This window comes from Tursiops truncatus, chromosome 1, assembly GCF_011762595.2.
Source record: "Tursiops truncatus isolate mTurTru1 chromosome 1, mTurTru1.mat.Y, whole genome shotgun sequence".
NCBI classification, from domain to species: Eukaryota; Metazoa; Chordata; class Mammalia; order Artiodactyla; family Delphinidae; genus Tursiops; species Tursiops truncatus.
In genome coordinates, this window is record NC_047034.1 from 80,773,962 (window position 1) to 80,798,061 (window position 24,100).

General features: G+C 43.6%; 1 long non-coding RNA gene across 1 annotated transcript in view; it reads left to right on the forward strand.

Moving 5' to 3' along the window:
• The window catches only part of LOC109547426 (uncharacterized), an 87,650-nt gene that overhangs the window by 42,619 nt on the left and 20,931 nt on the right, over window positions 1-24,100 (forward strand). Inside the window, exons 6-7 of the long non-coding RNA XR_012333581.1 lie at window positions 7,708-8,411; window positions 10,067-10,579. This is a non-coding gene — a long non-coding RNA (uncharacterized lncRNA). The remainder of the gene's footprint in view (window positions 1-7,707; window positions 8,412-10,066; window positions 10,580-24,100) is intronic.

A 24,100-nucleotide genomic window follows, 5' to 3' on the forward strand; every position in this document is an offset into this window, starting at 1 on the left:
CTCTGGGCTTGACCAGTGGGGGAGGGGAGGATAGCTGGCATTGTCCCCAGGGAGAGAGCCAGGAGCCTTGGCTGGAGACAAAGGCACCTCAAGAATCTCACCTGGTTCTTTGCTTTCTCCCTGGCAAGCCTTGCCAGGGAGACTTTTTTTCTTACTAATTTAATAGTGAAAATGGTATTTCATTGTATTTTGAATTTATGTTGCTCTTAATATAAGAGAGGTTGCTATTCATGTATTTAAAAGTTGCTTGTATCTCCTTTATCTGTGAACTGTTTCTTAACATTTTTGCCCAGTTTTTTTTCTGGGTAATTGGGTTTTTTCTTATTGACCTATAGGAGCTCTTAAAATATTAAAGACATTAAACTTTGTCTGTGAAATGAATTATAAACAACTTGTTCCCAGTTTGCCATTTGCCTTTTTACTTTGCTCATTGCCAAGCAACGATTTTTATTTTTATGGAATTTAAGTGTTAAATCTTTTACTTTATGCCATCTAGATTTTATATCACAGTTAGAAGGTCTTTTCTACTCTGAATTTATATAGGAGCTTTCTTTATAGGTTTTATTTTTTACCTTTCTTATTTAATTCATTTGGAATGGATCCTAGTGTAATGCATTTTACAATTTCAGTGAGACTCTGGAAGGTAGGGTAAGGAGGAAGGTCAGAAGGATGTTCCCACGTGGGCTGAAGGCTGGAATCAAACACATTCAGAAGATTCTCATAGCTTTGCCGTGTTCTTCATGTGTCCCTGCCCCTCCAACCACAGTCCTTTGGCTCAGAGGTGAGCATCCGACCCAAGATAGACCAATCAGAGCCCTTCTCCGAAATTTCTGAACTTGGGCCAGAAGAGACTCAATCAAGCAGCCGTAAAAGGTAAACCTTGGGAGTTCCACAGGCCAGACTTCCTTCTACATAAGATAGCCAGGCAGCAGAGAAGGAATAAAACCAACACAGAGAAAAAGGCAGAGACGATGGAATACTACTCAAGAGTACAAAGGAATGAACTACAGATACACACAACAACATGAATCAGCCTGAGTGAAAGAAGCCAGACAAAAATAAGCACCTACCATATGATTCCATTTATACAAAACCCTTGAAAGTGCAAATGAATCTAGAGTGTCGGAAATCAGATCAGTCATGGCTGGGAAGAGGAGGGTGAGGAGAGGTACAGTGGGGTGGGAGAGAGGAATTACAAAGAGGTGTAGGGAAAATTGGAGGTGATAGATATGGTCCCTGTCTTGAATGTGGGGATGATTCCATAGGTGGGTACATATTCCAAAACTTTTCAAATTGTACATTTTAGATATGTACAGTTCATTTTATGTCAATGATACCTCAACTAAGCTGTTTTAAAATAAAGCAGAGATGAGGTGACAAATTAACCTAGAAATTAGTATAAATGAGGAATGCATGTATAGGAGGGAGGGAAAACAAGAGAAAGAACGAATTTAGATGGTATCTACTTCTCTCATTCTAGATGCCTGGCTGCACCTCCAGTTTGGTGTCTTAACCCAAACGTGGGTTGTCAGGGTAATATATTTATCACTTTGCCCAAGCTGAGTGTCTATTCTTTGCAGACAGAATGATAGAAACATATTAGCCCTATGATTCCATGTTTTTCCCTTTTCTTCCTTACCTTTCATACCCAGTTATCACTAAATACAACCAATGCCACCTGTAAGTGCTTGTTCTTTCCCATCCAGACCTGCTGAGAGTCCAGGCTCTCATCATCCTCCAATTAGACTCTTTTCAGGCCTAGCAACTGGGTTTCCTCCATCTTCTACCCTCCATATTGCTTCCAAAGTTGCATATTTAAGGCATAGATCTGATCTTTTCATGCCTCGTCTTAAAACAATACTGTCAACATCTCGTGGCAACACGTCTCTCACTGCATCTAGCCACAGCATCCCTCTCCGGAGCATTCCCAGCATCCTCCACTACCCTGGCAGGCATCTAACTCCCACTGCACACCAGGCACTCTTGCCCTTGAGTTCTCCTATCCTCTTTGTCCACCTGACAAATTTCTAACATATTCAAAGACCAATTCAAACGTTATCTTTTTATAGCTTTTTTGACTCTCTCGGGCTGAATTAATTGCTCCTTCATTTGTGTACCCATAGCTCTTATCATCTCTGTTGTGATTGATGAGTCTGTCTTTCCCACAAGATGATAAACTTCTGAAGAGCAGGAAGTGTGTCTTATTCATCTTTATAAACCCAGAAACCAGCATAATTCACAAAATGTAGCAGATGCTTACTAATGTCTTTTAATTGATGTAAATTGAGGGAGTCAAAATAGACCAATGGTTTTCTCGTCTTTTTGAACACCCCTTAATACCACTCTTTTTAAAAACGAAATGTTGCACAGAATCTCAATACATGTACAGAATTGAGATAAAGGTGGAACTGACATGGCTGAAGGAGGGATTCGTGAGTTTGAACCAGAGGCTATTTTCTCATTCTGGTTTTCAGTAGTTTTCTATCTGCATCCATTTATAATATATTTGCTTTTCTGCCACCTTCCTCTATTTCCTCATCTTCTTCACCACCTAAAGAAGACTCCACTCACCCTCTCTGGGAGCACCCATAACTCTCCTGTATCACCAGAGACCCCAGAAGACGACTCCCCTGTATTACCAGGTGCCCCTGCTCATAGCCTTCCAGTGCCGTAAGAAATTCCCAGTTGTCAGGGGGAAAAAAAGAAGGTTTTGGACAAAGAGATCTCCAACCACAAAGACAGATCTTATAAAGAGGCCTCTGGTTATTTGATTAAATTGCTAAGCTAGTTTCCAAGAAGTTAGATGAAAGAATCAGCATATCTCCAAAGTGCCGAGGAGTCTGGCAGTTAAGCCACTGCTGTTGGGTTCTTCTCCTATTAATCCTTCCTGCATGCAGAGTCTTAATTTAAAATTTTGAGTCTGTGGTCTTTTATTTCCAGAATTCCACTTTACAGAACTGATTCTGGTATTATTTTCTGTCTTGTATTATCCAAAGAATCACCATGTATTAATTTTCCCTGCAGTTTTATACAACCCAGTAGGTTATGTCTGGAACCCATAGGAAGCATTCAGAACAGTGTGGCATATAGAATTTATGATAAAGATAAAACAGAAGCAATTTCATTGTGTTTGTAGGCCAAATGAGGGCATTGGACGAGATGATCTCCAAGGCCTCCTCCAACCTTGTGAGTTTATGATTTCTGGGCAGACGAGCACAACAGCATAGGTTTCAGGTGAACTGTGTGAGAAATAAATTGTTCTTTGCACAAATGAATAGAGTATAAGCGCAACAAATCTCAGAAAGAATATTTCAGCAGAAAGAATATTTCAAAAATTATCTTCAGTGTCTCATTGTACGTACAGTTTCATTTTTGTATTTTTTTCTTACTTTCTTAGTAATGCCACTTGCGTGGGGTTTCAAGTGTCATTCAGCAAATGGCATGTCTACTTGTGATATCTTCCATACCTCCAGGACAGAGGTCATTAGAGTCATGGACCTAAGGACGTTTGGCAAGGTCAACAGGACTAAGTGAGGAAAGGAGAGGACTTTTTCCAGCTGCTAAAAATGCAGAAAGAGGATGTTTCAAAAGTTGGTCTGTTGATAGGAATTCAACATGTATATTAAAGTTTTATGGTTAGGTTACCAGGCTAGATCCCAAGAGCCATTTAACCCAAACTATGAGAGGATCATTAAAAGCTTTATTCTGAAATTTTGCCTCATATATAGCATCATTCTCTTGGAAAAAAATCCATTCTGGGGTCTCTGCTTCTATGCTGTGGACACATCTCCCTAAGCCTAGCAGTAGAACAGACCTGCAGTGGTGGGGACTATTGTGGGCAGTTGGTCTCAGTTACCCACAGTTCATCCAAGTTTTTCATCTGCCTAAGAGAAGGCAAACTTATTCCAAACTGGGGAACAAGGAAAAGTTACCTTGAAGGGTGGAGTTCTGAATGTTGACTCTCCCCATTCTTATGTTTAAATTATTCTACAAATCGAATATTCACAACAGACTGACTGTCTTTGCATTAATTTAGAATTCTGTTTTATGACCATGATTGAGAACTCAGGGTTTTTTTGTTCTTTGTTACAAATAGTAAGTGGTGTTATGTTCCTTGATTATAATAAATTTGTTTTTGAATTTCATTATCATATCTAAATTGATTATTATCCCAAATGGCTGTGAGTACCTGGCTATCAGTGTTTTTCTTGTAGCAGAAAGGAATGATCCAAATTTTTTTTTATTACTATCTTGTGGGTTTCTTTTTTAACAGCTGGAAGAGAAAAAAAGCACAGAATGACAAAGTGTATTTTGAACTAAACAGGAGTTCAGTCATTCATTCAACAAACATTTATTGAGTAGCAACTCTTGGGCTGAGTCCTCTGGAGTAAACAAAGATGAATAATTCACATTTCCTGCACTCATGGAACTTATGAATTATAGGAAATAAAACAGATAACTAAGTAACTCTACTAAAGGTACAATGAGTAAGTACCGTAAGAAATGACAGAGTTCTTCGGGCAACAAAGAATGAGGAGAAACATTCAGCTGAGAGAAGAGAAGTTTCCTGGAGAAACTGGTGCATAAACCGGTACTTTGTGGAGAAAAAGTATCTAAAAAGTGATGGGAAGGGGGTGAGTAGTAAAAGCTGAGGGCAAAGGAGCAAGCAACAGCCAGGTCACAGAAGAAGACCTTGTAGGATTTTAGAGTTAATTCTAAGGTATGTGGAGAACTCATTGGAGGCTTTGAATAGGAGAGTGTCGTGATCTGACTTGCTTTTTGGAAGGGTCACATTGCCTGCTTCAAACTCTGGAGAACAAGTGTGGCCATGGAAGGACCAGCTGGAGGTACTGAGATGGTCCTAGGAAGAGGTTATGGCGGCTGGGACATGGATAGTAAGAGTAGAGATGGTGAGATCTCCTGACCTGTGTTTTAAAGGTAGAAATGACATAACTTGCTGATGGATTAGCTGTGGGGTATAAGGGAGATTTCTAGTTTGGGGAGTTTTTTGTTTGTCTTTTGGTAGAAGGAATAATTGGACACATGAGATGAAGCTGATATCATATGATGGAAGCTAAAGGAAAGGGGGCTGCAGGGTCTCATGTGTCTCAGTATTGCTAATGCCTCGAACCATGATGGCACGTAGAAAGCTCTTAACAAATATTTCTTGACTGAATTATTGAAAGACTCAAAGCTACAGAATAGCTAAGGACTGGGAAAAGAAAACCTTGGTGGGGTTGGAAGTGTGTAGGGGCACTTTTGGTTGTCACGATGGCTGGGAGATGCTATTGGCACCTGTCACATCAAATCTCTTGAAGTCGCCACCAGGCAATTTTGGAGCCACTTTTATTTGGGCATGCTGTTCCCTCTTCCTGCAATGTTCTTCCCATCCCTGTGTCAATTGTGTGGTTTTAATTATTATTATTATTGCAGCAGCATGTATATAACAAAATTTACCATTTTAACCATCTTAAAGTATACAATTCAGTGACATTTTGTACATTCACAGTGTTGTGCAACCATTATCACTATCTATTTCCAGAATAGTTTCATCATCCCTAAGGAAACCCTGTACCCATGAAGCAGTTACTTCCCATTTCCACCTGCCCCCTCCCCATCCTCTGGCAACCACTAATCTGCTTTCGGTCTCTATGGATGTGCTTATTCTAGACATTTCGTATACACTGAATCATGCGGTCTGTAGCCTTTGTGCCCGGCTTCATTCACGTAGCATAATGTTTTCCAGGCTCATCCATGTTGTAGCATGTATCAGCACATCATTTCATTTCGTGGACGAATAATATTCCATCGTATGGATATACCATATTTTGTTTATCCATTCAGCCACTGACGGATATTTGGGTTGTTTCCATCTTTCAGCTGTTGTGAACAGTGCTGCTATAAATATTTGTGTACAAGATTTTGTTTGTAGCTGTTTTCAGTTTGGGAGGATAAATACCCAGGAATGGAATTGCTGAGTTATATGGTAATTTTATATTTAACTTATTGAGGAAATGTCAATCAACTGAACACCTTTTAAGACAGACTTTCTGAAGTCTTTCTTGACCTGTCCTTTCCCCTTCCACCTGAGCTATCTCTCCTTCTGTGTATTACGACCGTTTCTGATGTACACATGTCTCCTGGCACCTGAACTTGAATTTAGTTACCTTATATTACCTGTCTCCTGTTAGTGGATTGTAAACTCCTTGAGGGAAGAACCCAAGCCTTATTTTTCTTTGTATTGTTTACTGCAACCCCATTTACCTTTGGTGAATTATAAGCTCTCAGTAAATCTTTGCTGGGAAAATGACAGTTCTCAATGCAGAAAAGAGTTTCAAACAGGGTGACTTTTCGTCTGGGGAATGAAGAACTTTGGGTGCTACAAAGTGGTAATTGCTGTTTTTAACTGTAATTGCTGGGGCTGTGCTGGCACACTCAGATTGCTCTTATATTTATTTAGGCATATAAAGAGAGGACGTATGTATGTATATGTGTGGGGAAGAGGAGGCTGTATTATTTATGTTGCAGCTTTTTGACAGTCAGCTACATTTGCAAAATCTCTCTACCAGCCAAGTGACCTCAACCAATGTGGGAGAAACTTCTCAGAACTTCATCTTCAAATAAGCCTGAGTTGCTGGGCTTCTCCACTGCTATGCTATATCTGAAAATGCTGCATTTTATAAGCCATAGTTCTGCCTGGAGAGACTGAATTTTTGGCAGTCTTGCAAAATCCCAGGGTTTTAATTAAATTGCTTTCAAAGTGGCTTTACTTAATGGGTCATAGGATAAAATGTTGAATTGACACAAAGCATTTCCTAATGGAGTGAAAACAAATGGGAGGTGACTTCTCACGTGAGCCTCCTGTAACTGGAACCACCAATCAGAGGTGTTGCATGAGGACTCCCTGATGGAATGCTTTTTGTGTCTGAGTCAGCACACAAAATTAAATGCTGAAAAAGTGTTGACTTTCCAAGTGCAAAAGCGTTGAGGATCAGACAGAGAAGGATAAGGCATGGCTTCTGCTCACTAAGAGCCTGTCGCCTAGCTGGGGAGGTGAAAACTAGACACATAAATGATAAATATCACTTTCAGACATGTAAGAGCTGAAGGGGTAATATAAACAATTGGTAGCATTAGGTGGGGCAGGGGTCGGGGTTGGGGGGTAAGGAGAGAGGCTACTTGAGAGTGTGGAGAAGTACATTAAGATAGGTGGGGAGGTTGTATGTTTCAAGTGAAGAGCATGAGGCATGTCAGGAGCATGCAATGGTTAAGGGCCATGGAGTAAATTAGTCTAAATAGAACAGGATATTCAGGTAAGGGAATATGGGGATACTCGAATGACGAGGGTATTTGGGGAATCAGATTGAAAAGAGCGTGGAAAATAAAAATAAGTTTAGACTTTATCCTGTAGGGAATGAGAAGCCATTTGGGCTTCTGAGAGGGAGAGTGACACATTGACGGTTATGGTTTTACAGACTGGCTTAAAGGGAGAAAATAATGGAAAAGAGAAATAAGTTAAGATGCTATTGAAATAGTCCAGCCGAGCACTGAGAGCTTAAACTTGAGCGGTGGCAATGGGGATATAAAGAAGAGTGGAAGTAGGAGGTGGATTTGTAAATAAAGCTGGGTTTTCTATAGTTTTAGACAGATATTAAAAAGTGTTAGTTTTTATGTTTAATTTTTCTATTTCTACTTCATATTTTCCAGACACTGCTCTGTTGGACATCAGGACTTCCTTAGCTGATGAAGGGGATCAGAATATGCCACCCCAAAATATGCCACTTTGGCTTAAGGATTATTTTGAACTGAAAGCAATTAAGAAATAGCAGACACAAGGGACACTCTCTGCCCTCCCCCTTACTGCCTGAGTGCAGGGCATAAATTTCCCTTTGTAAAGGTAGCATAAATTTCCATTTATAAACTTTTCTCCCTCTCTAGCACCAGAAAGAGAGCAATTTTAATCACCAGAGATGACCCTTATCACTGGAGATAGCACTGACTTGTGTCTGCATAACAAACCTTAATAAATAACCTTTATCTACCATACTTTTCCTAGTCACCTTCCCACAATTTACCATCCTAGAAGCCCAAACCACCCCCCTTTCCTTTGTCTAGTCACTTCTCCACAATTTATCACCCTTTGTTAAAGTGGTATATAAGTCCTTGGGTCTAACTCCCTCCTAGGGTTTTCACTTCTTTTCTGTGAAGCCCCCATGTACATGCAAAAGAAACCTTCCTCCTGTTACTCTGTCTTTTGTCAGTTTAATTTGCAGGCTTCAGGTCGTGAACCTGAGAGGATAGAGGACAAGTTTTTCTGCCTCTACACTGAACATTCAACGAAGCCCTCAAACAACTGATCAGTACTAAATCATGTGACCACTTTCATTTATAGCCTTGATTCTAAACCTGAGGTGGGTCCTAAGTGCTGCCTGGCAACCAGAATACATTTCTCTAGGAAATTCACTGGAGTGTGAGCTCTACTTGGGCAGGGATCTCTGTTCTGTTCACTGGTATATCCCAAGAACCTAGAATAGGGCCTGGCACATAGCATGTGTAGTGAATGTTATGGACAGGTGTTTTACACTTTTTCTTCTTTCCTCAGACCTCAAACCCTCAAATTCTCAGATCTCAGTACTCAGCTATTGGCCTGGCTACTTACTTCACTGAGAAAATGGAATTAGTCTGAGAATAATAGCTATGTACTCCCACAACAAAGTCAACCACCTCCCTTGCAACCTTACCCATATTTGTTCCTTCCCACTTATCACAAAGGACAGCTTGTCCCAGCTCCTATCTAAGTCTGACTATCCCAATTGTGCACTGCATCCCACTCTCTTCTGCCTACTCAAGATTTTGGTCCTGCAGTTGACTCCTCTCTCCTGCATCATCAGTTTTTCCTCTCAACTGGATAATTCCCATCAGGATACAGATTGGTCTAGGAGAAGGCCCTGAGGCAGAAAGTCAAGGGGTTCTCTGGTGTGTGCTTGGGTGCTGGCTACCTACATAGAACTGTCAAACAGAACTGCCTTTAGGTGGCCTTGGGCACCCAAATCATCTGCTGATGGAGTTGACTACAGTTTTCCCAATGCATAATTTTGTGTCTGACAGTTAGTAGGTGCTCAATAAATATTCACTGAAGAATGAATAATATTCCTCATCTTATACTGTCCCTCTCTTGACTATGCATCCTTCCAACTACCATGCCATGGTATGGTAGCCTTATTCTGCACCCTTTTATAGAAAAATTCACAAGAGCATCGTTTATACGCTTGCTGTTTTCACTTTCTAGCTTCTTAGTCTCTCTTGACCTCACTCCAATTGTGCTTTCATCTCTAGGACTCTACTGAAACTTTGAGATCACCGATGACCTCCATTTTGCCAAATCCAATTCTTAGACCTCATTTACTTGACCATTCAAGCAATCATTTGACCTAGAGCATCACCCCGCCTTTTTTCCTCACTGGCTTCTCTTCCTCAGTCACATTTGCTGGTTCCTACTCAGCCCTCCAACATCTTAATGTTGGAATATTCCAGCTTCTGCCCTTAGACATCTCTTTTCTATCCCATTTATTCCCATATTTTACTTCCTAACCGTATGCTAATGACTCTAAAATTTATATCCAGGTTCTGAATTTAAGACGCATGTATCCAACATCTCCTCTTAGATTTTGAATAAACATCTCTCTCTCTCTCTTTCTTCTGTTAAATTTCAGGTGCATAGAAATGAATTAATTATAACCTTTTGTTGATGCCACACTCGTTTCTTGTTTGTTTGTTTTTTGGTTAATGATTGGCCTTCTTCTCAATTTATTTATTTATTGTTTTATTATTTTAAACACTATAATAAATATCTATGAACATACCACCCAATACGGAAAATAGAATGTTTACAATAATGTAAGTTATCCTCTGTGATCTTCCTCAACCCCATCCCTGTACCACTCCCCACCCAGTAAACACCCTCTTACCATCTCCATTACCATAACTGCCCAAACCACCATTGGGCTCTCTCCTGGACTGATGCAATAGTCTTCTAACTGGTTTCCCTGCTTCTTTTTTTTTTTAGGTACGCGGGCCTCTCACTGTTGTGTCCTCTCCCGTTGCGGAGCACAGGCTTCCAGACGCGCAGGCTCAGCGGCCATGGCTCGCGGGCCCAGCCACTCCGCGGCATGTGGGATCTTCCCGGACCGGGGCACGAACCCGTGTCCCCTGCATCGGCAGAAGGACTCTCAACCACTGCGCCACCAGGGAAGCCCCTCCCATTCTTTTTTGGCATCACCTCCCCAACCTCTCTCTCTCCCCCCGCCCCTGCCCCAAGCCAATCTATTCTTTTTTTTTTTTTTTTGCGGTACGCGGGCCTCTCACTGTTGTGGCCTCTCCCGTTGCGGAGCACAGGCTCCAAACGCGCAGGCTCAGCGGCCATGGCTCACGGGCCCAGCTGCTCCGCGGCATGTGGGATCTTCCCGGACTAGGGCACGAACCCGTGTCCCCTGCATCGGCAGAAGGACTCTCAACCACTGCGCCACCAGGGAAGCCCGCCAATCTATTCTTTTCGTTGCATCCAGAGTGATTCTTTAAGGTAAGCTCATGTAAATTCTATGTAACTCTATTCATAATTTTCAATGGCTTCCCATCTCATGCAGGATAAAATCCAAAATCCTTATAATGGATTACAAAGCCCTATGTGATCTCACTCTCTGGGTCCTCATCTGCTACCATCCTTCTCTCTATTGCTTTGACCTAATGTCTTTGAAGTTGCTATTCCAACTGCCCACAATACTCTTTCCCAAAATATCTCCCCGTCCCTCTTCCTTATTTTATTCAGGTTGTTACTCATCAGTGAAGCCTTCTCAGCTAATCTCTTCCTTAAGAATAGCATTCCTCCTGCAATTCCTGAGTCAGTTACCAACTCCCTTATTCTGTCCACTTGAACTTATTCCATGTATATTTGTTTATTTTCTGTCTCCTCCCAGTAGAAGGAATGTTCCATGGGGCAGGGATTTGTTCACCACTCTAACCCCTGTTGAGAATAATGTCTACTGCTGGGCAGGTACTTGTTGAAGGTTAGGTTCCCTGGGAAGCAGACAGGGTTAGTGTGCGTGATTTCCATTAAGGAGGGCTCTTCAGATCAATAGGTATAAAAGGGAAGGGAAGGAAACAGAATTGGGCAGAGGAAGAAGTTGAGTGATGATATAGTCTTAATGAAGGCTTCAGCCAATCCTACAGGAAGTTCTGAAGCTGGGATGGCCCTTCAGAGCTGGGCTGGGCTTTTATAACCCATTAAGGTCAGTTATTCATGGGGATTGCCCTAGGAAGGGGGCATGGCTTTGCAGGAAGGGCTCTCTTTAGCTAGGCAGTTGTGTAGTGGGCTGACAGGTGAGCACTTACTGCCAACAGCACTTAATGCCAAGTGCATTCCCAGGACCTGGGGAAATAATTCCTTCATTTCCAGAGAGATCTAGGTGGCCTGCACAGCGCCCACCACAGTGCTCAGTAAAGTGGCTCAGCAGATGAACTTTTTGAGATCCAAGAACAGAGCAGATGGGGTGAGCATTCATGACATGCAAAAGAGAAAGGAAAGGGGAACGAGGACAGTGATTCCTCATGCCCAAAGTCCTCCATTTGCCTGCTGTGGGCAGGACCCTGCGTGGGTGCTCTGTGATGGGATACAACGATACAAACAATGTGACCCTGCCCTGGAGAAAGAGAATGAAACCTAGGCACAAACATCCATGGTTCGAAGCAGTGTATGTGCTTAGGGAGAGAAAAGAGGAGGGGGCTCCTTCCAGCTAGGGGAGTGAGGGGAAGGATTGGGGCAGGCAACATGGGGGAGGCTTTTGAAGACTGGAGAGATGGATAAGGTTTGCTGGGCACAGCAAGAGGGAAGGCAGCCAGCAGGCTAAGAGGTAGTAGACCAAGGACTCAGATGCAGGAAGTTCAAGCGATGGCATCAACAGGCCTCTCTCCTCTCTCTCCTCTGATACTTGGATTCTTGATCGCCCAGGAATCCCTCTAATGCCAACACAACATGTGCATTCAAGTTAAATCCTGAAAGAGGAAAGTGCTGCCTCTTTGCTACCAGTTCTATCAGCCTCAGGGAGATAATCTGTAGAATTTTATGTGACTTGTTCTATTTTTAAAACTGTAATGAGTCAGTAAATCCAATCATCTGAACTATAAAACTGTCCATTGTATTTAGGAAATAGACTGTAGTATCTACAGAAAAGACCATGTCTTTCTGAAGAGAAGCCGATGCAGTGGTAACTGAATACCAGGTTTAAAAGGTTTAGAATCAAACCAATAGGTGTAAAGATCATCACTAGTGTAAACTTACAGGTGAAGAAATTGATCACAGAAAGGTGATGGGGCTTCATCAAGGTCACACCACAGATGGGTGTCAGGTGAAACCCAACAATAAGCACATGCCCCCAGGCCCCTTAAAGGGCCGCCTAGATCTCTGGCCAGGGCTCCTTAAAGGATGACTGCCTTTCCCCTTTAAGGAATAGCCGCAGAAGCCCGCTGGCCAACCCAGCTGCCGGTCACGTGGCCACTCCCACCTAATTGTACCAGTGCGAAGAGGAACGACAGCAGTGAGTCAGCTCGGAGCCTGGTTTCCTGTAGCTCACGAACGGCAAGCTGAGAAATTAACTACGGGCTTTATTATTGGGGTAAGAGAATGACGTACAAGGCCCTGGCAGAGGTCATTAGCCTTGGCTCTGATGGAAAAAAGAAAATCCTCTAAGGGTGTGATTTCAGAGAGTGAAAAATAGTCACGTGAAACCACGGTTTCAGCTTGAGGTTCCAGCTTGGCTTTGTGTTTTCCCGCCAGTGAACTGATTTCTGTTCACCTAAGCGAATCACCCTGAAGAGCGCCTTGCTGATCTGCTTCTAAAACAGCCCCCCACTCCCCCTCCTTCCACTATAAATGGATCCACTATTTCTTAAGGAACTAGATCCTTTTGATTGTTCAGTGGCAACCTCTGGCTTTAGCTTGGAATGTGTGGGATATCTCGTGACCAAAACAGGGGCCAAGATGAAGATTGGATGCCAACTGTGGTCACTGCGGTGTTTGACTACCTGGAATCAGAAACTTGATAGGAAATGACATGGTTAGAAATAAGGCCTGAAAGATACAACAAGCCCATATACGAAATGACACAAAGTCTGATCTCAGGCCTCAAGAAACTTAGAAGCAAGTAGAGGAAATAAGAGAGGGAAGCCCCAAAACTCTAAAAGTAAATTATTATTTATTCCCATGTCGTGGCTTTAACTAGTGGAGGAGCTTAGTTTTGCTCAGTAGTGAGCCAGGTACCACAAATCCCTGGGTGTGGGCCATGTGAATCTTTTCTTCATAATTATGGGGATTCAAATGGTCCATGCTTGGCCTACAAGTTACAGCAGGGACCAAGTTCACGTACTTCGTTGATCTTTATTATCCTAGTTGTCAGGATCCTCCATAATGTCCTATTTCAAGAAGAAATTTTGGTAGAATGATACTTTCTAGAATTACATTCAGTTTCAAGTGTTATTATTAATGGATAAAAGCCAGCTAGTGCTAATCCAGGAAGAAACAGTTACACACCTGTTGTAGTTGTGGGATGCAGCTTATTAGACACTAGTGGCCTACTGGCTCGAGTGTTAATTAGTCAAAATGTTTTTGCTTATCTAAACATCTTAGATCAGCCACGTCCTATGGGTCATATTTTGGAAACTCGAGTTTAAGATGTCAATCATCCATCCCTCGAGTTTCTATCCTCCCCTCTTATTCACTTTTTTATACCCAACTTTTGTTCAAAGGTGGGTTAACCTTTTGTTCTGTTTGTTTAAACGTGGATTAACCAGGCCAATAACTAGTTTCTCATGTCCTAGGTATCTATTCCTATCACTCTCCTTATGGCTGTAAATGTACTCAATTCAATCATTTCCTAATATTCAGACTTAACAAAGATGTGTCATGGTGGTGGTGATGGTGATAGTATGTGTGTCTTTGTAGGTTAGTCACTACCTAATGGATGCCAAGTTTTCTCAGGTGTAAATTGGGGACGATTATTCTGAACTCAAGGCTTGATGGGACAATTAAATTAATAGATACCATGTGTGAGAATCTTTGACACACAGTAGGTTACCTTCAATATGCTTGTGAATCTGAATTCATGGGGGTCTTTCCACACTCGGCCACACCTGCCATCAGTTATTTGGGTTGAGTCAATGCGGCCTCAGGCATCTGTGCCTAAGAGTGCCCTTTGGAAGGTGGGTACATGGCTTGTTATGGAAGGCCATGTGGCAGAGTGGGGAACCTGATTTTCTGGTCAGGTCCCGAGCTCTGGAATTGATCACACTGGGCCAACACTTCTGAATCCATCTCATGCCAGCCTTTTCCTGGACATTTGCCTTCTCACAGTAAGTTTTTCCTCTTTCGTGTGTCTCCTAGTCCCTCAAGGCAGCTATGCTTTCAATCAGCAATCATTTATTGAGTAGGTTCCAGGCAAAAGTATTGTGTCAGATGTTGTGAGGGAGACCCAGAGAATCACTCGTTGAGCATTTGCTATGCACCAGGCTCTAAGCTACGTCTTGTACATACTTTATCTCGTTTACAAAGATGAATAAGACAGTCTCCAACCTTAAGAATGAAAAGTCATTAAAGGAAAATAAGACTTATACACTTGAAAAGATAACTATTCCAAGTGTATAAAACTGAAAATCAAGACATTAAGAGCAATGACAATTTAGAGAAAGCAGAGTTCAGTGATAAGAGATGGGACCATGAAGGTCTTCAAAAGGGAGGATGGGTTTGATACGGGCCTTGAAGGATGGGCAACCTTTGGGCAGGGAGAGAGGAGAAAACAAGGCTACCCACTTGGGGAACTGCACGAGCACATCTATTGGAAAATGGGAATGAATCTCAGCTGTGCCCATCAGATGGTGAGGAGCCCATTTCTGAGGATGGGGTAGGATGATCCCCACCAAACACACACACACACACACACACACACACACACACACACACACACACACAATAATTGAGAGGCAACCACTTCAGTGTCAAACAGACTTGGACTCAAATCCCACTGTGTCACATGCTAGCTAAATTAATAAATCTGAGTCTCATATCCTCATCTCTGAAATGGGAATAAAATACTTCACCTCTAGAGTTGTAATGAAGATTAGGTGAAATGATAATATATGTAAACTACACAGCCCTTTGTGCTGGCAATAGTGAGACCAGAAAAAAAGGTTGTACCTCATCTAGCATGTGGAAATCCATTGAGCATCTGTGGTTAGAGCTCTCCATGGTCTGCAAAGCACTCTCACTATAGCCTCACGATAGTCCTGTGTGTAGGCAGGGCTGGTGTTACTAGGATTCCCATTTTACATTTGGGAAAACGGAAGTTTAGAGAAGCCTTTCTCAAGTTCCTAACTTCAGAGTCAAATAGACCTGTGCTCAGACGCTGGCTCTGCCACCTGCCAGCTGGGGCACCTTTGGACACTTAACGTCTCTGAGCTTCAGCTTCTTTACATTCTGTGGTCCACTTTACACATCCATAGCTACGTCCTTTCCTAAATATTAAATTTGATTATTTAAATTTTTGAATAGATAAAAATTAAATAATAAAAAAATACTGTAAGTTTCAAAACTTAAAAACTACAGAAAGCTATGTGATGAAAAGTCTCCTTCTCACCCCTGTCCACTGTCCATCCCGTTCCAGCACATCCCGTAAGTAACCTGCGCATCCTTCAACAGATTGCTATGTATCTTTTTCTGAGTCTCTACGCATATAGAAGCAAATCCAAACGCGTATATATGTGTTTCTGCAACTTGCTTTATTTTTTAACAACACATCTTGGATTATTTTCACATCAGTACGTATCAGCTTCCTTATTCTTTTTCGCAGTTGGTATTCCATTACATGGATGTGCCGTAATTCATCAACTAGTCTCCTACTGACGGACATTTAGGTTGTTGCCAGTTCTTTGCTGTTACAAACAATACTGCAGTAAATAACCTTGTGCATATGCCATTTTGCATGTGAATACATTCGTACAATAAATTCCTAGAAGTACGTTACTGGATCAAACATTGTGCAACATCATCTTCATAGCTATTGTTAATTTGCCCTCCAACAGGTTATACCCCCACTTGCAATGTTTGAGTGCCAGTGCAGTGTGTTGCCAACGCTTGTACTGTCGCCAATCCGATAGGTGAAAATAGCATCTCAATGTAGTTTTAATTCGAATTTATCTTATTATGAATGAGATTGAGCATGTTTCATATTTTTAAAAAGCTATTTATATTTCCCTTACTGCGAACTGTATGTTACATCCTTTGCTCATTTTTCCATTGGGTTGTTGGTCTTCTGTATTTTATAATAAGGAACTTTACACAAGAAAAATTTACTCTTAGAAATGTAAGCCCTTTGTGATATGAGTTGCAAATAACTTTCTTCTTTGGTTGTTTGCCTTTTGATTTGGCTTATTGCATCAGTTATTTGTGTGTGTGTGTGTGTGTGTGTGTGTGTGTGTGTGTGTGTGAGAAACCATCCCCAAACTTACCAGCTCATCACAACAACCATTGATTTGCCCGTGATGCTGTAGTCTGGGTTTAGCTGATAGTTCATCTCTGTTCCACAAGGTGTCAGCTGGGCTCACTTATGCTTTAAAGTCAGCTGGTGGTTGATGGCCTCACTCATGGGTCTGTTGGTTGATTGGCTGTCAGTAGAGGTAACGAGGGTCACTAGCCATCCAGCAGGCTAGTCTGGTCTTCTTCTCATGATGGTCACAGGTTCCGAAAACAGCCAGAGAACAAGTACCAAAGCCCACGTGTTTTTAAGCCTCTGCTTGTGTCACATTTGTTATTGCCCAGAGGCCAAATCAAGTAACAGGGTTAAGGCTGAATTCAGGGTAGGAAGGGAATACCTAAGGGCGTGAACAAAGGGAAGAAATTTGCGGCCATATCTGCAAACAATCTACCACACTTATGGGATTTGTTTGGGATTTTGGTTCTTTTTCTTCACGTTACTGTTGTTAGTTTGGTTTCCTATGAAGTTTTTTATTTTTATGTACTACAATTTGTCAATGTCTTCTTTCACAGATTCTAGATTTCGAGTTGTAAGTAGAAAGACCTTCGCCCACTCTGAGGTTATAAAGATAATTCCTCTTTTCTTCTAGTACTTTTATAGCTTCATTGATTACATTTAAGCTTTGATCCATTTGGAATTTATCCTTGTATTCACTCCGCATTTATATTCTTAACCAAAACATAGTTGTCCTCTGTTGGGGAAGGTTGTTGTATCAGTCAGGATAGGCAGTTATACCCAGTAACAAACAACTCCTAAATCTTAGTGGCTTTTTACAAGAAAGATTTATTTCATGCTCATGCTGCATGTCCATCATGGTCTGGAGTAAGCTCTGCCCCCCATCAACTTTACTTGAGGACCCAGGCTGATGACCCACCCTCCATCTAGGACACTGACCATCTTGTACAGAAGAGAGACCAAGACCACATACACAGTGCCTCTTATAGCTTCCTTTCAGAAATAACACTTGCTTTTCATGGGCTAAAGGGAGTCACACAACCAATCCTGAAGCCAGTGGGATAGGGAAGTATAACCCTCCCCTGAGGAGGGACAAACAAGAAGGACATTTCAGTCTTTCACTATTGTCCTTTTTGTTAACGTGCAGCTCTTGGAAAGGACACACAGGGAGCCTGAAGCTGGCTGGGGACCACATCCTACCAGCTTTGTCAGGAACATCATCGCTGGCCTGGGGTTATGCATGCCAGAGGCAAATAAGCCTCACACCCGACCTTTCTCCCCCAGATCATGGACCCTGCTCAGAGCAGGGGCATGCATGTCATACAGAGCAGCAGAGTATAGAAAGGGAGGAGCATTGGGCCACGTCTAGGGGACTGTTATAAGTGGAATTGTGCCACCTTAAAAAGATATACTGCATTATGAACCCCACCCCAGTACCTCAGAATGTTACCTTTTTTGGAGATAGGGTCTTTACAGAGGTAATCAAGTTAAAACGAGGTTATTAGGATGAGTCCTAATCCAATATGACTGATATCCTTACAAAAAGGGGAAACTGGGATACAGACATGTGCAGAGGGAAGATGATATGAATCCAAATGAAAAAGATAGCCACCCACAGCAAAGGAGAGAGATCTGGAACAGATCCTTCCCTCATGGGCCTCAGAAGGAACCAACTCTGTCATCACCTTGATGTCAGACTTCCAGCCTCCAGAACTGTGAGAAAATAAATGTCTGCTGCTTAGCCACCCAGTTTACGGTAATTTTTTATGGCAACCCTAGCAAAGGAATGTAAGGAACATCTCCAGTAGCTTGGTGAGGGTTGCCTGGATGCTATTTTGAAGGGTTTCCGGTGCCACATTAGGCTAGCAGGAAGGAAACCCATGATCCACTAGCAATATCTTCTATGGATGTGGGGTGGAAGGCGGCACTGAGTTTGGAGTCAGCTGGCCAGGGAATGTACCCAGGCTCCAGCATATTATGACTCTGTGATGACAGCAGGGGTCACACAAACTTGTAAACTGGTGAACGGCCTGAGGGCTTTGCTGAGGATAAGGGAAGGGGGCGATGGAGAACAAACCTGGAATCTGCCTGGGTGTGGGTCCCCAGCCTGCCTGGTGATGGAGCAGCCAGCCCTTCTCTGATGAGAGAGGATCAGCAACCAGCAAGAGACAGTCAGAGTCTCCAATGAAATGAAAGCTCTGTAATATTTTACTAGACATCAGCATTCCTTTCAATTAGCCTTTCTGAAGTTTGCTATATTAAGACCACAAGGTTTGCTCTTCCCAGGTCTGAAGAGTATCGTGAGATCTCTCCCTCTAGCAGAGTATCGTAAGATTCCATAGCCCTGCAAAACACAAAGTATTTCTCAGAGCAGCTTTTAGAGTGTACTGGTGTATATGAGAGAGCCTGAAATATTGATAAAAAGGTCCAGAGGTGTGGGTGTTGTGGTTGCTTTCGGCAGGTGTTTCCTTCCTGAAGGCAGATACAACACCCAAAACAAAAAGCCACAAAAAAACTTTTCAAAAAATTTAAACTCTGAGTTTAAATTTTAAACTTTTTTAAATTTTAAAGTTTTAAAGCTTTAATTTTAAAGATTAATTTTAAACTTTTTTAAAATTTTAAACATGCACACACACATGTGTGTGTGTGCATGTGTGTGTGTGTTCATAACATGTCATAGCTTGCTCGGTGCTCCATGGAACACCACTGTAATTTGGGGGCCAGACAGCACTTTGGCTATAGATATTAAGGTTGACTTAGCAGGCCCCTGCAGTAGTGATAATGGTGAGATGTCTTCAGAAGTGACCTCAGAGGCAGTGACCATCAGAGAGAGACATGGAGCAGAATAAGATGAAAGAATGGTGTATTTATTGCTTATATAACAAACCACCCCAGAAATAATGGCTTAAAACAGCAACTGTTTTATTTGTTGGTGATTATGTGGGTCAGCAATTTGGGCTGGGCTCAGCTGGGCGATTCTTCTATTCAATGGTGGTCATTCACAGGCTGCGGCCAGCAGGTTGGCTGGAGGCTGATTGATGTAGGGCTCTCAGCTGGGATGGCTCATCTGTGCCAGAAGCTTTATCACAAGGTGGGGGAAGAGCCTTCAGCAGTCAGAGAGGGCAAGTCTGAATGCACACGCACCTTTCATGCCTCCGCCTGCATCACACTTGCTAACGTCCCAGTGTCAAGCCCAGCGTCAGTGCGGGAGGGGACTGCACAGAGGCTTGGATACACGAAGGCATGATTCCTTGGGGCCTTCAGTGTAAGACTCTTTCACAGTTTGCCTTTCTGAGAACCTCTGTAACATGTCCTGAGACTCACAGAGGTAAAACTTGCAGACTGCCAGAGATTAGATGGTAAAGTTCAGAAGGTAGTGAAAGCTTTGTTATATACGTCTCTGTGATCCCTTCTATACACACAGGCAAGAAGGCCTGGGAAAACTCAAATTATTGACCTTGAACAAATCCCTTAATCTCTGAGACTCGGTTTCCCATTGGTAAAACTCACCCCACAGGGTTACGGTCAGGATCGCGTGAGCTCACGGCCTTTTGTGAAGAGTGCAAAGTCCCACACATAAGTGGGTGCTCTTCCTTCAGCCAGGATAGGTGAGGAAGGAAACTTCAAGCTGGTGCACAGGGAAATGTAGAGATACTCAATGAGAAAACAGAGCCCCAGGTGAATGGACTGCTTAAAGAATGTTTTTTTTTTTACTGGGGTATAGTTGTTTTACAATGCTGTGCTAGTTTCTGCTGTACAAAGAAGTAAATCAGCTATATGTATACATACATCCCCTCCCTCCTGGACCTCCCCCTGACCCCCACTAGCCACTCACCTAGGTTACTGCAGAGCACGTGCTGAGCTCCCTGCGCTATACAGCAGGTTCCCACTAACTTAAAAAAAAATTCACAAGAAGACCTTTCGGTTCTAGATACATTGTTAGTCTTTTTTTTTTTTTTGCGGTACGCGGGCCTCTCACTGTTGTGGCCTCTCCCGTTGCGGAGCACAGGCTCCGGACGCGCAGGCTCAGCAGCCATGGCTCACGGGTCCAGCCGCTCCGCGGCATGTGGGATCTTCCCGAACCGGGGCACGAACCCATGTCCCTTGCATTGGCAGGTGGACTCTCAACCACTGTGCCACCAGGGAAGCCCCATTGTTAGTCTTGACCTTTGTCTTTCCAAGATCGACAAGGAGAAAACAGACCTTGTATTGGTATCACACATCTGCTTTACCCTTTGTCCTAATTTTAAACTGTTCTTCTAGCTCAAAGGCAACTTGTTCTCTCCCACTTCTAACAGTGTCGACCCCGCTCACAAGACATCTGCTCTAGAATGGGTTTGATGGATCACACCCCGATTTGATCCCTGCTCACCCATCCATCAAATGTTACCAGTCCTTCTTATGTGTCTGCCATGGTGTTAGAACTTGTGACACAAAGATGAATGAGGCCTCGTTTTAATCCCCTAGTTGCTCACAGACTAGCGATGAGATAGATGCATAAACAGGAAATAGTACTATCATTGTGTGCTGTGAGAGAAAAACATGCATTTGTTCAACAAACATGTAACACCCCTTACTCTGTGCGTGCCTTATGCTGCTGTGAAACATAAAAGTAAACAAGACGCCTTTTTGTAGTTGAAGGAGTGTCTAGTGAAGAAGTCAGAGAAGTCCGCAGTCATAACTTAGGAACTCAGAAGTAGGCATGAGGTTCTCATGGGAGCCCAGAGCATGGCACCTGCCAGGTGGAAGTAGTTGGGGAAAGTTTCCCATAGAATTGATCACAAATAAGGAAAGGGCAGGGGGTGGATTCAGGCAGACAGAGCAGCACGTACAAAGACAGCTTGGAGCAGCTTGGGAGAGTGTGGTATCTGGGGGGAACCCAGAGGAGCTCAGCATGCCTGGTACATGCAGTGAGGAGAAGGAATGTGAGAGCAGAATCTGGAAAGGTTGGTAGACGCCAGACCACAGGCACTGGATGTAAGGAACTGCACCAAGAAATGGAGGAGAGCTTAAACAAGCTTTATTAGGGAGCGCTCCCGGGCAAGGTTCACTGGTCCAAGAGAAAGTGGCCAGAGAAGTCACGCCCGGGCGAGGGTTTGGGCAGAATTTATAGGGGAAGAAGGGAAAGGGGTGTGGTGAATCCGGGAGGGCGCAGGTTATTCCTTATTTGGTGGTCTCTTCGGGTATCGTGGCAATATCCGGTGCCGGTTGCATCAGTCTTGGGACCATTAGTCCCGCCCCTTGAAAGGCGGGAAGGCTGGGCCGGGTGGAAAGTCCCCAGGTCAGTTCCTGGAACTGGGTGGTCCGGAAAGTCTCCAGGTCAGTTTCTGGAACCGGGTGGTCCGGAAAGTTTCGGTCTGATGCAACCTGTGAGTCTGATTGCGCTCCCCTGCCTCGGGCCAGTTGGCCTTACACTGGGGAACCATGGATCATTTTAACTCAGGAAGTACTCTGATCAGATTTGCATTTTAGAAAAATCACTCCAGCAGAAATAGAAATAGGAGACTGCTTAATAATTCACTTCAAACGGGGATCGAATTTAAGAGGTACTAATAGGGATAGAGAGAAGGGGGTGGACTTTGGAAGCATAAAGGAGTATTATGGGCTGAAATGTGTCCTCCCCTGAAAAATTTCATATGTCGAAGTCCTAACCCCCAGTACCTCAGATTGTGACTGTATTTGGAGATAGGGGTCTTTAAAGCGGTGATTAAGTTAACAGTCATTAGGGTCGGCTTAATCCTATATGGCTGCTGTACTTATAAGATGGAAGAACAATTTAGGATTCGGACAAAAGGTAGAGCAGATGTGTGAAACAAACACAAAATCTGTTTTCTCCTTGTCGATCTTGGGGAGAGACACATAGACATACGGAAGGAAGACCATGTGAGGACACAGGGAAAAGACAACCATCTTCAGGCCAAGGAGAGAAGCCTCAGAAGAAGCCAACCCGGCTGATACCATGATCTTGGATTTCGGCCTCCAGAGCTGTGGGGAAATGCATTTCCGTATCCAGTCTGCGGTACTTTGTTATGTCGACAGGGGCAAACTAATGCAAGCAGGAAGAATCATGAGACTTGGGGAGCACAGAGGTGTAAAGAGCAAGGGGAAGAGAGAGTAGAGGCTGACTTCCTGGTTTTTGGTGTTTTTTTTTTTTTTGTGGTACACGGGCCTCTCACTGCTGTGGCCTCTCCCATTGCGGAGCACAGGCTCCGGACGCGCAGGCTCAGCGGCCATGGCTCAGAGGCCCAGCCGCTCTGCGGCATGTGGGATCTTCCCAGACCGGGGCACGAACCCGTGTCCCCTGCATCGGCAGGCGGACTCTCATCCACTGCGCCACCAGGGAAGCCCTGACTTCCAAGTTTTTGGCTTGAGCAATCTGGCATGGGATGCTGCCATTTCCAAGAGGTGTAACCCAGGAGGAGCAGTGGGGTTAGAGATGGACAAGGGTGCATTCCAGCTTGGACACGTGTGGTTTTGTGGTTCCTGCAGGACAGCAAGTGGAGCAGCAGGACATGTGGTCCCGGAGGCCTGTCAGGAAACATGGGCTGGGGGTACAGATGTCCCGGTCTGCAGAAGGGGGCAGTTGAAGCAGAGGTGTGGACACGGTCGCCCAGGGGACATGGGCCCTGTGGGAAGAGAGGGCAGAGGACAGAATCACAAAGAACCCCATCACTTATGGGACAGGTGAAGGAAAACGGCCTGGAGACAGGACAGAGCAGGAGGCTTTAGGCGTTTCTCAGAGAAGAAAGTGTCTAGAGAGGCTCTCAAATCCTGGAGAGATGAAGGTTTCAAAGCCTCTCTCTCTACACACACACACACACACACACACACACACACACACACGCACACAATCTTATGTTATTCTAACATTTTGCAATATTGGTCTGTTGCTTTGCAATGATTTTTTTGTTATTTTACGTGCATCGCTCTTCAGGTTTTGGAGACAGAACCAGATGATGTTTGTTTGCTTCTGCAGAGGCTTTTAGTTCTGTGTCGCTGCCTGACGGTGCTTGCCCTCGTGGCGGGTGGGCTCCTCAAGCTTTCCTCCTCACAGAAGCTGCTTGTCGGTCACTTTATCTGTCAGTGGGCTGTCTTGGTTTTTTCCTCCAGACCTTCCTTAGCCCATCCTGTAGTGATGATGGATGGCTGGAGGAGACATACTGGGTGACCCTGCTCCGGGCTGTTTGAGGGGGGCCTGTCCTTTTTGAGGCTTGTTGAGGACTGGGCAGAAACCTTGTGCCTTTGGGGTGGGTCAGATGTATAGGATTTTTTTTTTAACATCTTTATTGGAGTATAATTGCTTTACAATGGTGTGTTAGTTTCTGCTGTATAACAAAGTGAACCAGCTATACATATACATATATCCCCATATCCCCTCCCTCTTGCGTCTCCCTCCCTCCCACCCTCCCTATCCTACCCCTCTAGGTGGTCACAAAGCACCGAGCTGATCTCCCTGTGCGATGTGGCTGCTTCCCGCTAGCTATATTTTACATTTAGTTGTGTATATATGTCCATGCCACTCTTTCACTTCATCCCAGCTTACCCTTCCCCCTCCCCGTGTCCTCAAG